Here is a 13,992-nt window from a genome sequence, read left to right as displayed (position 1 = left end):
TCTTTGAACTACCAGCCTCCCACAGTGTGACTTAGAGCAACATCTCTTCCTAACTTATTTAAGTTATTGAGTCTCAAGTATTTTGTTCTCAAAACAGGACTAAGTAGAGCAGGTTCACACACACACACAAACACACACACACACACACACACACACACACACGACAGTTGTGAAACACTGCTCCACACTGTAGAGAGGGAGAGACTGTTTCGGCTCCCTCAGAGTTCACAAGCAGATGAGGCAACAAGGAAAAGAAAGAAAAAAGAAAACAGTCTAGGGAAACTTGGATAGAGATCCAAAGAAAAGTGATTAAGAGTGATGCTGAGAATGTCAGAAGGGAAGAAAAACTTCGTACACTGAATTTTTTTGCCAAAAAAGATGGCTCTGGGCACCAGCCTTTCTACTTGAAGCCAAGAGAAACATCATCCAACTGTGTAATTTGAAATAGGAACCACAGTGTTTCTTCCAGTTCTTCTGGGGGCGGGGGGGGGGGGAGTGAGATCAGGAAGGCTGCCCAGCAGGGCAGGACCTCAACTTCCCCATTCCTGACAGATTGCAGCCCCACAAATTCCCTTTTCTATTTAACCACTGGCTCTAGGAAGAAAAAAAGCCATTTTTCACTGCTGCTTTCTCCTTGAATAAAACCAGTGCTCTAATGGTAACAGTCAAGATGGTGTGTGTGTGTGTGTGTGTGTGTGTGTGTGTGTGTGTTAACTTTAATGGGGCACTGAGTTGGGTTTTGGTTTGTTTGTTTGTTGGGGTTGCTGCTGTTTTCTGTTTAATCCCCATGACGTAAGACTAGAGGCATCTGAAGGTCTGCAGAAGGGGAGTTGGTAAGTACCAGTCTCAGCAAGAGACTATTATTTCATTTCTCAGAAGATACATCGCTGTCAGCTACCACAACATCTGAAAATGAGACCTGTCTCTTTTGTAGCTTGACTTGACTCTTAACATGGCTTGGCATGGGTGCTACTGATGGATTGTTCACCACAGAAGCTCCAGACAACGGCTTTGCAGGAGCAGCGGCTGGACATACACAGGCGTGACTCTGCCGTGCCTCCTCTGACCCGCACTTTGTCCCCAGAGGCCATCAGGCAAGTGCAGACACGCAGTTGCACACACATCCCTTGCTCATACTCTGCTCTGGGAAAATGCCAGTGCCCAGAGAATATATCTTGGTGATTCAGGAAATCCAAGGCCCACAGCCAGACATTGTGCTGAGATGAAGGGCCTTTCGCTTGGCCAAACAACTGCAAATGACAATACAGAATTAGAAAGGGAGTCAGGGCACAGTGGATCACTGGCCACTCCCACAGCTCTAGAGCCTGGCTGCTATTAATCACTCTGCCCGCATCCGTGAGGCTTCTCTCATTTGGTCACAGCTCATGGTCAGAGCGGCACAGCCGGGGTCTCCTGATAAATCAGATAAAAGAGTTCTACGATGACGATGATCGAGGTGAATGGGGGATAAACATATACCATCCTATCTATGAGTTGCTGCTCTTAAAAATGGAGGAAAGCAGTGTCTGCTGATTTCCAACCCGGCCGACGAGCTTCAAGTACGCAAATGTAGTTTCTCTAAATCCTCTTTTTCCTCATCTCTCTTCATGTTTTTATCTAAATACATTAGTAATATTTCTCATCTCAGACCAAGAAACTGAAACTCAGCGATGTTAGAAAATGTGCCTCAGACTTTACAGGTCTTAGTGAGGTCCGCGTATGGAGGTGTGGGAGTTGAAGCAGAAAGAACAGAGGGAGATAGATGGCAGGGAACTGAGCTCAGAAGGGAGCAGGGATGAGAAAAGAAAACAGAAAGGGGTGTGGTGATTACCTTTTGTCAAATTGACATAAGTTAGAGTCGCCTGGGAAAAGGGAGAATCCAGTAGAGGAATCGTCCCCGTGGAAGGCCTGTGGATATGTCCGTGGGTATTTTCTTCATTGTTAATTCATGTGGGAGGGCCCAGACCACTTTGGGAGGTGCCAGCCCTAGGAAGACTGACCTGTACTGCTTTTTAAAAGTACCTATGCAAGCTAGCCAGCGGCTTTCCTCCAGGCTTGCTGCATCAGTTCCAGCCTCTAAGCTCCTGCCTTGGAATCCCTCAGTGACGGACTTTAACCTGGAAGACAAAATAACCAAGTTGGTTTTGGTCAGTGCTTTTTCCCACAAGGGAAAAGAAAGTGAGCCAAACAAGAAGCAAGACTACAAGGAATAGTCCAAGTATAGGAAGCCAATTAGCCTCACAGCCAAGATTCCTAGGTTACAGCTTTGCTACTTCCAGGCTGGCGACCCGGTACCAATCATCTAACCGCGGATTCTCAGTTTGAGAACCTAAAGGTCGTGGTCTCCAGTCAACTGCTCCACGCTTTTCAATCCCCGAAGCTGGAGATGTACAAATGGGAGCTATTGCTTGAAGTTTAGGGTAGCTTTGCCGAGTGGCCGGTGTGTGGGTAAAGATACAACGTCAGATCATTGTATTTAGTTGCCGGAGCGGGACCCGGCCAGTCCCTAAATGAGTCCCTAAGTGGGATAAAAGGCTGAACAGTGAGAGCCTGTGAGGCTTGTGGAACTGACCCCCGAAAGAGAGGTATCCAGTGTTTCTGGGGGTGGACACAGGAAGCCATCTTTGCTCTGAAATTCCGGAGAGCAGAAATCCCTTCTACATCCTTCATGGAAGAGTAACCTCCGCTCTTCTCCCCTGCGTGGGATGATGTCATCGACTTCAGTGCTGGGCCCTAACTACACACTGGTGATCGTCTGGGAAGGAGTGAAAAATGACAGCGCGGTGCACGGTGCTGGGCTAAGCCGGAGGGACCAGGAAGTTTGGCTCTGGGCATTCACCCCAGAGAGTTAACAGTTAAATCATTCAGAGCCAGGTGAGAGAATGACGGGAAATAGCTGTTGTGAAATAACGTCCAGAAAGAGGGAAGCAGCAAGGAATGTGGTGTTTGTGTGCCACAAGCGAAGAAGGTCTTCCAAGCAGTTTCTGTGAGGGGTGGGGACAGCGCAGGAGCGACTCACGCTGCCGATCTGGAAGTTTCTTGATGACTGAGTGGCTGGAAATGAGGTTGGATTGAGCTTAATTTTGTATAGCTGAGCAGGAAAACAATGTTGCATTTATAAACACCAGAATTTCAAATGGGTGCCTAAAGAGAGTTGATTTTCTTTCCCTGGTGGTGTTATGCCCAAATCCACGGAAGTCTCCACAAAAACCAACAAGGAGATCGAGTCCCGTATGTAAAAACAAAGAGCCTTTATTTTATGCAAGTTTGCAAACTCAGTCTCTCCGCATGTCCAATAAACGGAGAGCCCCAAGCTCAGTTAGAGTTGGATTCTTTTAGTACTAAAGGTGGGGGTGAGGGGTTTCTGAGGTTCAGGGCCCTTGATTGGTTGACTTTTGTCTAGGGGTGTGCTGGTGAGTGTGTGCTGGCAGGTGATCCTATCTACATCTGTTGGTCCTTAGGCATTTCCTTTGGATGGTCTGTTCTTGGGCAGTGCTCCAGGTAATCTTTGTTTATGGTCCTTCCTGCAACCAAAACTAATCTAGAGTGAGTGCTTATGGTGAGTGCTACTCTGGCAGGTGATCATGGTTGGAAGTAAAAACTTCCTTTGGGTGATCTGTTCACATTTAGCTTATCATGGCTAGCTCCTACAGTGGTACTGTACAGAAATAACTGAGCAAAACAGAAAGAGAAAAAAAAAGTAGATAGGCCCATATCCCAGATCAATCCAGGGAGGAAGAAGCAGCCAGCCTTTCTTCCTAGGTTCCCCAGGACTGAAGAGTAAGCTAAATGGCATCCTAGAAGCTATAACCACAAACAAATCTTAGGACCTTGTGAAAAGGGTCTTTGGAAGTGGAATTAAGTTAAAGATCTTGAGAAGAGATTATCTTGGATCATCCAGGTAAGGCCAGAAATCACCAGAGGTAGCCTTACCAGAGACACACTGGAATTTAGACATGTAGAAAAGATGAAGTGCACGGGAAGTGAGAACCCACAGCCATGCCTGGAGCCACCACGAAGGCAGAAGATCGTCCTCCAGAGTGACAGCTGAGACCTACATTGCAAGCTCCTATCCCCCAGAATTAGAAGAGCGGGTATTTCTGTTTGGAAAGTTACCAAGCAGAGGCTTGTTCCTTACAGCAGACACTGTCAACTGATGATAAACAGGTGATAGTGACAGCATTGCTTGGTAGCAGAAATCACAAGAAGTCTCCTGGTTTCTTTCTTACGTCCAGGACCGGGTGCATTCCCAAGAACCAAAAAGGCAGTGCTGTTGATTGTATCTACTCTGCAGAGGAAGGTAGAGTTTCAGAAGCCAATGAGACCCTACAGGGCTTGTTCTTGACAAAAGAACCCATTGAAAATAAGAACCAGTACTGATGGTTTCAAAGAGGGGACAGTCACAATCTTTAGTTTCCTTCTCACTGATGAGCCCACCAAGCTCCAGTGGATACTTCCAAACTGTTCCGTGGTCACGCAGATGGCCTTGGTTAAGTTCAGTAGGATCACAAAAGGACATGGATATGGATGTGCGAAAGGGACATGTCAGGACAAGTGGGGACTGAGATACGGGGTGACAATAACCAGAATGCACTGTCTATATTATATATATTTATAATATATACTATATACAATGGAGGGAAGGAGGAAACAGGAGTCAATAGAAGATCAAGTGAATGCATATTCCTGGGGTCTAAACATTAAACTGTAGCTGGCCACCCAGGTGAAAACACAAGAGCCCTGGGAGTTAAAAACTGAAGCTCAAAAGAGTAAGATACGATAGCAGTCAGTCAGGCTTGGATTTGGACGCCAGCCCCACCAATTAATTGCTCTGTCCCTTGTCCAACCTAATCTTTAAAATGCAAATATTAACCTTCCCTGGCCGGTTGACTGGTATAAGCTTTAAAGCATGTCGCAGAGCACATGTGTAATTTTGCTATGTTAAAGTTAAAGCCTTTCCTTTTTGTTTAAACAGAAAAAGGGGAAATGATGGAGGAAGGTCATTGGTTAAGTAATAAAGAAACTGCTTGGCCTCATAGGTTAAAACATAGGTGGGAGGAGAAAACAGAACAGAATGCTGGGAGAAAGAAGCTGAGTCAAGGAGTCGCCATGATTCTCCTACCGGACACAGACGCAGGTTAAGATCTTCCTTGGTGAGACACCTTGTGGTGTTACAGGGATATTAGAAATGGGTTAGATTGATATGTAAGAACTAGCCAATAAGAGGCTGGAACTAATGGGCCAGGCAGTGTTTAAAAGAATACAGTTTCCATGTAATTATTTCGGGGCATAAGCTAGCCATGTGGGCGGCTGGGTGGCAGGACACAGCCCCGCTGCTCCTATTACTACACCTGGAGGAGCTGGGGAAATAGCTTCTGCCGCTGTTGCCCAAGGACACTGGGATCACAAGATGTGCCTGTGTGACATAGGATTCATGATCCTTGCAGAGCAGAGTCCAACTATGAAAAGCGATCACTCTACCTGTTACATTGGATTGGATTCCTGCAGGAAATTTGTCTGCCGTGTGCAGCAGCTACCTTTCTGTGCTCTCTGGAACCACAAGGGCTAGAAACGTGCAAATTTTGTTTCTCACACTTCTCTGCCAGTGGGTTCCAGCATAAACTATGCCCAAGGAATACCCTCATGGGCAAGGGTTCTTTTTCAGTCTTCCTTTGGGAAGCAAACATCAGTTGCTGACTCCACAGAGGTGCTAAGGATAGAATATCTGTCCGGGGCCGAGACCAGTGACTGCTGGCTTGGGTAACGTCTGAGTAAGCAGCAGGGGTAGAGTCCCATGGGCTCAGAGGCAAGCAGGTTCCTTTGGCAGCTGGAAAGAAGGATTTCAGTACCCAGTGTCCGTGGTGATGCCCCCACTCCAAACTTCACCTCTAAATTAAATTTCTCTTTACTTGAAATACCTACTATGACGTCTTGTTCATGACATCACTTCTATTGGAAGGTGTGGGGGTACAAGGAGTATAGTTTTATGAGGTCAAGGACACCTTCTTCATTGGGAAATAGACCCTTAAGTGTAAAATTACAGATAAGCTTTAATGACAACACAGGAAAGCCTAGCATCTAGGCCACCCATAGCCTCTCTTCAGATGTAATCAGTGATTGCATCCGAGCTTGCCCTTAGAGGAAGTGCCCCAAGGAGGAAAGAGGGAAGGAAAGGATGAGTGCAAAGAGCACTCTTGTTCAGTGTTCTGGCCAGTTTTATGTCAACTCAACGTGAGCTGCCATCTGAGAGGAGGAAACCTCATTGAGAAAATGCCTCTGTCAGGTGGGGCTGTAAGCAAGCCTGTAGGATGTTATATTTAGTGATTCGTGTAGGAAGGTAAAGCCCAGTGTGGAATTTCCCACCCTGGGCTGGTGGCTCTGGGTTCTATAAAAGCGAGCCATGAGGAGTAAGCCAGTAAGCAGCACTCCTTCATGGCCTTCACATCAGCTCTGGTTTCTAGGTTCACTCCTGGTTTGAGCTCTTGTTTGGTTTCTCTCAATGGATTGCGATTTAGGATTATGTAAGCCAAATAATCCCTTTCCTACCCAAGCTGGTTTTGGTCATTGTGTTTCATCACAGCAATGGTAATCATAACCAGGCAAGTCCTAACTGTACCAACTTACTCAGTTTTTAACATAGTAGTAAAATACACTTGAAATGAAATATATGTTGTCAACAATCAGACACTATTCAGTTTATTGAGACCATCTCTCCCTCGTCTGAAGCTCATGGAGTAGGCTAGGCTGTCTAGTCATTGAGCTCTGTCTCTCTCCACCTCCCAAGTGCCCATGACTACTTGGCTATTTTTTTTCTGAAAGTCAAATCATGTCCTCAAGCATGACAACTACTTTGCTATCTCCCACTTCATCGCCACTTTAGCCATTTTTAAGAGGATGGTTCTGTGGCACATTCACATCATTGTACCATCATCACAGCCCACTTTCAGACTTCTCCCCTTAGTCTTTAGATAAATCCTCACCATGTAGCCCACCGGCCTCAAGTGCATAATTCTCCTATCTTAATTTTCCTGGAGCTGGGTTCACCGCGTCCAACCTCAGAACGTATTTCTATTTCCCCAAACTGAAACGTTCTTCCTCCTATTCCTAGCCCCTGGCAGCCTCCATCTTACTTCCCATCTCTCTGAATCTGTACAGTCTAAGAACCTCGACAATAGAACTGTAATGTACTTTTTCTTTGGGGTCAAGAATAGTTCCATCTGCAGTAATGTTTATCCGAGTTGCAGTATGTGTCAGAAATCATTTAAAGCTGAGTTTGTGAAATGGATATACCACGTTTTACTTACCCATTCATCTCTTCATGCACTTTTGGGTTGCACTGCTGTGAACAATGCTGCTAAAACACTAGTGTAAGAATATCCATTTAGATTTGCTCTTCTTTCAATTCCTATGGGGTGGAGGTGTTCTACTCAGAAATTGCTGAGTCCCAGGGTGACTCTAGGGTTAATTTTGGGGAACTACCTCTCTGTTTTCTACAGCAACAGGATTCTTTTATTTCCCAACCTACAGTGGACAAGCGTTCGGATTTCTCCACATCCTACCTGCCCTTGTTGTTGTCTGCTGTTTCAATAAGAGCTATCCTAGTGGGTGGGAATTGATATCTTGTCATGATTTTGATTTATATTTTCCTAATAATCAATGATGTTGAACATCCTGTCAAGTATTTACAGGTTATTTCTCTATCTTCTTTGGAGAATGTAACTTGGCTTTGAACATGAATGAAAAGGAGAATAAAGACACTCATGTAACCAAGGAAGAAGAAATCCATCTTCTCCCCCAATTTTAGTTTCAGGAAAGGAAACTGTCTCTCATAAAGAAGGTATGCAATCCCATGTCCTACACATACTGAGTACAAATGAACGCGGAATGGTGGCGGTCTTCCCCGTCAACTAAACTGCATGCAGACACAGACTCCAATACAAACTCAAACAAGTTGCCAGATAAAACGCATATGGCTCTCGATTTCTACTAATGCTTGCATAAAGCCCTATGAGGATAGCCTTTTCCTTACCCTTCAAGTTGTGCATGGCTTCAGGTGATGGGTGTGTTTTCAGATTCCAAAGCAGGGAGGCGAGAGCAAATGAATGAACAGAATAGAGAATTGCCTACCGCTTCTCCCTCCCACATCATACTGATGTGCTCACAGGGAAACTCGGAAGTGTGTAGGAAAGAAGACTCGGCGGGCAGGAGGGAGGCCAATCACCTGCTCATGTTTACAAAAGACATTTGTCTGAAATGGGAGCTCTGGAAAGAGCCTATATTGAAACCCAGACACTAAAATGATTTCAGTTTTCATAATTTCTTTCCCCCTTCCCTTCTCATGTTTTGAGTCTCAAGTGTGTGCAAATTATTCAAGCATCTGGGATCCGACTCATCACCACTCTCTACAGCTTTCATTGCGCTTTGTACCAGTCACAAAAGAATAGCAATGAAGTTAATTAATGGCCACGTTATCTAGAATCTATATTGAATATCGTTGCTAGCTTGGTGTTTTTAGCAAAACAAAAAAAAAAGGAAAAGGAAAAGGCAAAAATTGTGCTAATGGTAAGTATAAACAGAGTGACTGCCGCATCACAGATGCCCAACACGTATGAGTGAAGGGATGGAAAAATCTGTGTGCCCACATTGTTCCTCTGAGTCATATAACTGCTCCAGAGTTGATGTTCTTACAGCCCTTCCACTTGTCAGCCTTTGGGTCATGTAACTAAGAGTCACCTTCAGCTACTCCCTGCTCCCTTTCCATCCACCATTTGGGATTGTCATCGTACCTTCCAATGGAGTCCACAGCATTTCTACTCAAAGTTTTATTTCACATCTTAGCTTGGACCTTGTCACCTGTCTCCTCACTCTCCTCTTTCCTAGACTCTTCCTATTCTCTCAAATAGCCACTAAAATTCCAACACAGTGTCTTTTCTTCCTTATCACACTGAATAACACCAGGAATATTATTTCTAGAAGCCTGGGTAACAAAGGCAACAAACATATCCATGAAGAATGTAAGCACGGGACTGGTCATTATATTACCATTTTCAAAAAAAAAAAATCCCTGACAATACAGAATGACAAATGCATTGACTGTCTAGGAAATGGAACGTGATGAAACCATGGTAGAGCTACAGGACCTGACATGGCAACAAGTCTGTAATTGGGTGTTATCTTTTAAAAGTTGCAGACAGAGCACAATGCCATGGCATGAAATAAATTGGAGAAATGTACAGGAAAGAATCGCTACAGAAGGCTCTGCTGCTATACCCTGGAAGGTCCACATCCCAGATCCATGTTACTGACATCACGGCTTATACATTAGGATAACGTAAGAGAACTTGAAATTGAGGAGCATCCTTCCCATCAGATAGAACAGCACATTATGCCTGCTTCTATGAATAAAATGTGAGTTTTTATGTTGACCATCTGCTTTCCCTCTGGGAGTCTAACATTTTGATATGTACCAGTCAGAGCAAGACGACCCACGATATCAACCCTCCCATTCGAATACTGAATAACGAGTCTCTAAAGTGCTTCCCTAGTAGATGACATTCCCCATACCATCTTAGAGAATTACGGTGGGGCAGTTCCACCAGAACTTGGTACTTAGCCTCTTCCAGACTGTGCCTCATGAGCCTTTTGCCTTGGGTGATCTTGTTCTATTTTTTCATTGTAATAAATCTTAACTAGGGAATAAAACTATATACTGAATTCCTTCTGGAAAATTGTGGACCCCTGGGGGTGCACACATAAGCTACATTTATACACGTACCAGAAAAGTCTAGAACCACTGAAGACGTTTAATTCTTGGAAGCAAGTTAAAATTACCATTTCTTCCTTTCTTGTAGTATTATGGGAATATGACTGAGTTTTAATTGCGTGTCTCTTCGGTGACTTGTCACAGAAAATGATTGCTTACATGAATGATACCATACCACAAATAGTCCCTGAAGGGATATTCTGCTTATTTTCCTAAACATCTTCAGCCACAGATTAGCATTAGGCCTAGCACAGCATAGGTGACGGAAGTGGTGGCACTCATTGAATTTGAAAGCAAACAGATATGCATAGAAGCGACTCAGAAATAACCCCCAAAGACGTTGTTCCCATGTAGTCTCCCCTTCCGGGTTTCAGTGCCTTTCATCTCCCAGTTTATTTTCATCTTTTTCAATTTCCAGCCCCCATTTGGAAGAGAGAGAGGAGAAAGCAAAAACAAAGAGTAAAAAAAGAGGTGAGAAGCAGATGCCAATAGATAAATGGCTACAGTTTAATTTCGTCTCTTGGCTCAGCCAGGGGCAAGCAGCTGGCCCGTTCATTTGACATGGTTTATCCTGAAGAGTATAGTATGCCTTCCTTCTCAAAGTCATCTCCGCTGGCAGCCTGGCTGTTGTATCGCAGAACATTCTGAGTGTGTGCTAGTGAGGGCATGAACAAAGGTGGAGACTCTTAACGTTCTCTTCCTTTTGAATATGCAGCTCAGAGAAAGAGGGCAAGGATTTGGTCAAAAGTAGAATGCGCATCTGTAGAGATAAGCATGGGTTAGTGTTTGTTCCTCACCTCGGACTTTGATAATATAGAGCCGTGAGTTCTTAAAAGTCAGCCAGCTCATAAAACTGGACACATTTAAATTCCAGCAGCAAGTTCTGAGGGTTGAGAGACTGTGGAGCTTGAAGGAATCTGGGTAATTAAGGAAATACGCAGGGACACTCAACCAATGGGTCAAGAGCGCCAGAGGAGGTTGAGAGCCTATGAGTAGTAAACCCTGCCTTAACCTCTGGTCTATCATTCAAGCAGGCACCAAGCCAGCATTCTTAAATGTCTTCTTGCTTAATCCTAGATAAGCATATACTGTATAAACAGATAGAAACGGAGATGGCACCAAAACGCATGCTTCGCGTATGCATACAAATTTTGTTTCTCCCCATCGCAGCCAATCTGTGAAATGTTCCCACTAGAAAAACAAGTGCATTCAACTGGTCAGGCTGGCCCTGCTCAGGCTCTAAGAATAATTTAGAGACATCTAGAGCTGTAATTTAAATAGCAGCGTCGCTCCTTTCTGGGCTACTGCTATGCAGGCTTCCAGCCACTGTCTTAAATAGGCTTTAATCCCGGGGAAAGAGCAGAGCCTGCTCATTTTGAGTGCTGCGGCCTGGCAAAAAAAGGTGAATCTATCGACTCCCGTTACAGAATGTCAGTGTCTGCTTGACATTTTCATTACTAATAGTCGTTTTTCAAAGCAAATTCACACTTCAGTTGCTTCTTAGTGGTCATAAATGGTTGTCAAACCTTGCCCGGGTTCATCTAGATATTCCTTTGAGATATTCTTATTAGCAAGTGAGCATGTTCCTTCCACTCACTATAATCTATAACCCGCCTGAGCCAAATACAAAAGGGGAACTGCCCATGACGATTTCTTCTGGGGTCGTTGCCAGTGATCTTTCATGTGGCTTCAGTTGATAAATGAGAAAGCAAGGACTTAAAGTTATAAATCTGAATTTGGAACTCAATGCAAAACAGTTGAGCAATTATTCAAGTTAATAGTTTGGGAAATACTGCTGACAGAGGATTCCAGATGCCCTGTGGCTAAAGATGAGTTAACTGGAGAAAGCAGGAGAGGCATTCAAAGGGTTACCCCAGCTTTGGCCAGATTTGATTTCATTCTGGGTGACTTGGAAAGCCCGTGGTAGGAAGGTACTGAGCAGTGGGGTGGTGTGATCTGATTCAGCTTTGATCAAAAGCAACAAAAGTAAGACAAAAGAGAAGTGTTGATGTTGGCAGAAAAGAAGAAGATGTTTTGGACCATGGGGGAAGAGTTGAGACGGTGAGATATGGTCTTATACCCAACGGACTCTGAAGGCTGAACCCTCAGGATTAGGTGCCTTGTGGGAGGTGAGGGAAGAAGGCAGGCGAGATGGCGAGGGTCACACCAAGGCTGAGACGGTAAGAAAACTGCAAATACACAGCTGGTATACTCAGTCTCCTTTAGCTAAACACTTCCAGCATGCTTTTCTTCCATTGGTGCTGCTGTAGGCTTGGGGACTCTGAAGGCTGACAGCCTTTTTAGCCAAGGTCAATTCGAAGGTTGTATCCAGAGCATAATTCCACTGAAGTCACCTGCCACTTGGGCCCAATAAACCGAGACATTTCCGAAGCAAAGGAAGGGTCAGAAGATGGGTCACATTAGTCACCAGTGAACTTCAGGGTAAACACGTGCAAGGTCTGGTTTGTCCTTAGCTCAGGTCTCCACTGACCTCTGACTCCCAGAAAGACAGACATGAAGAACATCGGGAAAAGAGATTCTATTCAAATCACTCTGAGAACATTGTGGGAGAGAAGGAGACAAGAGCTCAAAAGCTGCACAGTATGGACAAGAGCTGTAAAATGCTGCCTTATGGCCTTGATAGAGCCAGTGAAATCTACAATCACAGAAGCTCAGGTTCCCTGCACTGGACCTCACAAGACTGGTCCTTCCAGAGATCATTTACAGACAGGAAGAAGCTCATCCATGGCCCTGTCCTCCAGCCCCACCCCTGCTGAACTACTGATACAGAAAGATTCTGGAGAGGGGAATCATTGTCATGAGCTATGTACCCGTTGGTAGAGCCCTCTGAACTCCTATGGATAGTTACATGCCCAGGATCACACAACTCATGTTGGTTAAACTCAATGGGTCTGAGAAATAACCACAATGACATCCAAAGGGGCTGTACCAGCTTGCACTCCCACCAGCAATGGAGGAGTGTTTCCTTTACCCCACAACCTCTCCAGCATAAGTTGTCCTCAGTGTTTTTGACCTTGGCTATTCTTACAGGTGTAAGATGAAATCTCACAGTTATTTTGATTTGCATTTCTCTGATGACTAAGGATGTTGACCATTTCCTTAACTGTCCTTCAGCCATTTTAGATTCCTCTGTTGAGAGTTCTCTGTTTAGATCTGTACCCCATTTTTTTTATTGGATTATTTGTTCTTTTGAAAACCAATTTCTTGAATTCTTTGTATATTTTGGAGATCAGACCTCTGTCTGATGTGAGGTTAGTGAAGATCTTTTCCCATTCTGTAGACTGTCGTTTTGTCTTGTTGACAGTGTCCTTTGCTTTATAGAAGTTTTCCGTTTCAGGAGGTCTCATTATTAATTGTTTCTCTCAGTGTCTGTGCTTCTGGGGTTATATTTAGGAAGTGGTCTCTCTCCTGTGCCAATGTGTTCAAGTATACTTCCCACTTTCTTTTCTCTGAGGTTCAGTGTGGCTGGCTTTATGTTGAGGTCTTTGATCCATTTGGACTTGAGTTTTGTGCATGGTGATAGATATGGGTCTATTTTCGTTTTTCTACATGTTGATATCCAGTTATGCCAGCACCACTTGTTAAATATGCTTTCTTTTTTCCATTTGATTTTTTTTTTTTTGCTTCTTTGTCAAAAATCAGGTGATTAATATCCGGTCTTTGATTCAGTTCCAATGGTCCTCCTGTCTGTTTTTATGCCAATACCAGGCTGTTTTCAGCACTGTGGCTCTGTAGTAGAGTTTAAAGTCAGGGATTGTGATGTCTCCAGAAGTTCTTTTATTGTACAGGATTATTTTGGCTATCCTGTGTTTTTTGCTTTTCCATATGAAGTTGAGTACCATTATTTCGAGGTCTGTGAAGAATTTTGCTGGGATTTTGATGGGCATTGCATTGAATCTGTAGATTGCTTCTGGTAAGATTGCCATTTTCACTATGTTAATTGTACTTACCCAAGAACATGGGAGATCTTTCCACTTTCTGGTGTCTTCTCCAATTTCTTTCTTCAAAAATTTAAAGCTCTTGTCATATAAGTCTTTCAGTTGTTTGGTTAGAATTACTCCTAGATATTTTATGCTATCTGTGGTTATTGTGAAGGGTAATGTTTCTCTGATTTCTTTGTTGGCCCATTTATCATCTGTGTAAAGAAGGGCTACTGATTTTTTTTTTTAGTCAATCTTGTATCCTGCTACATTACTGAAAGTGTTTAT

General features: G+C 44.0%; 1 long non-coding RNA gene across 1 annotated transcript; it reads left to right on the top strand.

The window, feature by feature from the left end:
* The first annotated feature begins 2,930 nt into the window (after positions 1-2,930).
* On the top strand, positions 2,931-9,419 carry LOC121461691. Its single transcript, XR_005976219.1, has 3 exons — positions 2,931-3,065; positions 7,680-7,837; positions 9,185-9,419. It is a non-coding gene; the product is annotated as an uncharacterized LOC121461691 (long non-coding RNA).
* Positions 9,420-13,992: the final 4,573 nt, after the last annotated feature.

The sequence above is a fragment of the Microtus oregoni genome, unplaced genomic scaffold (assembly GCF_018167655.1).
Source record: "Microtus oregoni isolate MIOR12 unplaced genomic scaffold, Mior012 000023F_ref0000262, whole genome shotgun sequence".
Taxonomy (NCBI): domain Eukaryota; kingdom Metazoa; phylum Chordata; class Mammalia; order Rodentia; family Cricetidae; genus Microtus; species Microtus oregoni.
Note: the sequence above shows the minus strand (reverse complement) of the source record. Positions and strands in the feature narration are given on the sequence as shown.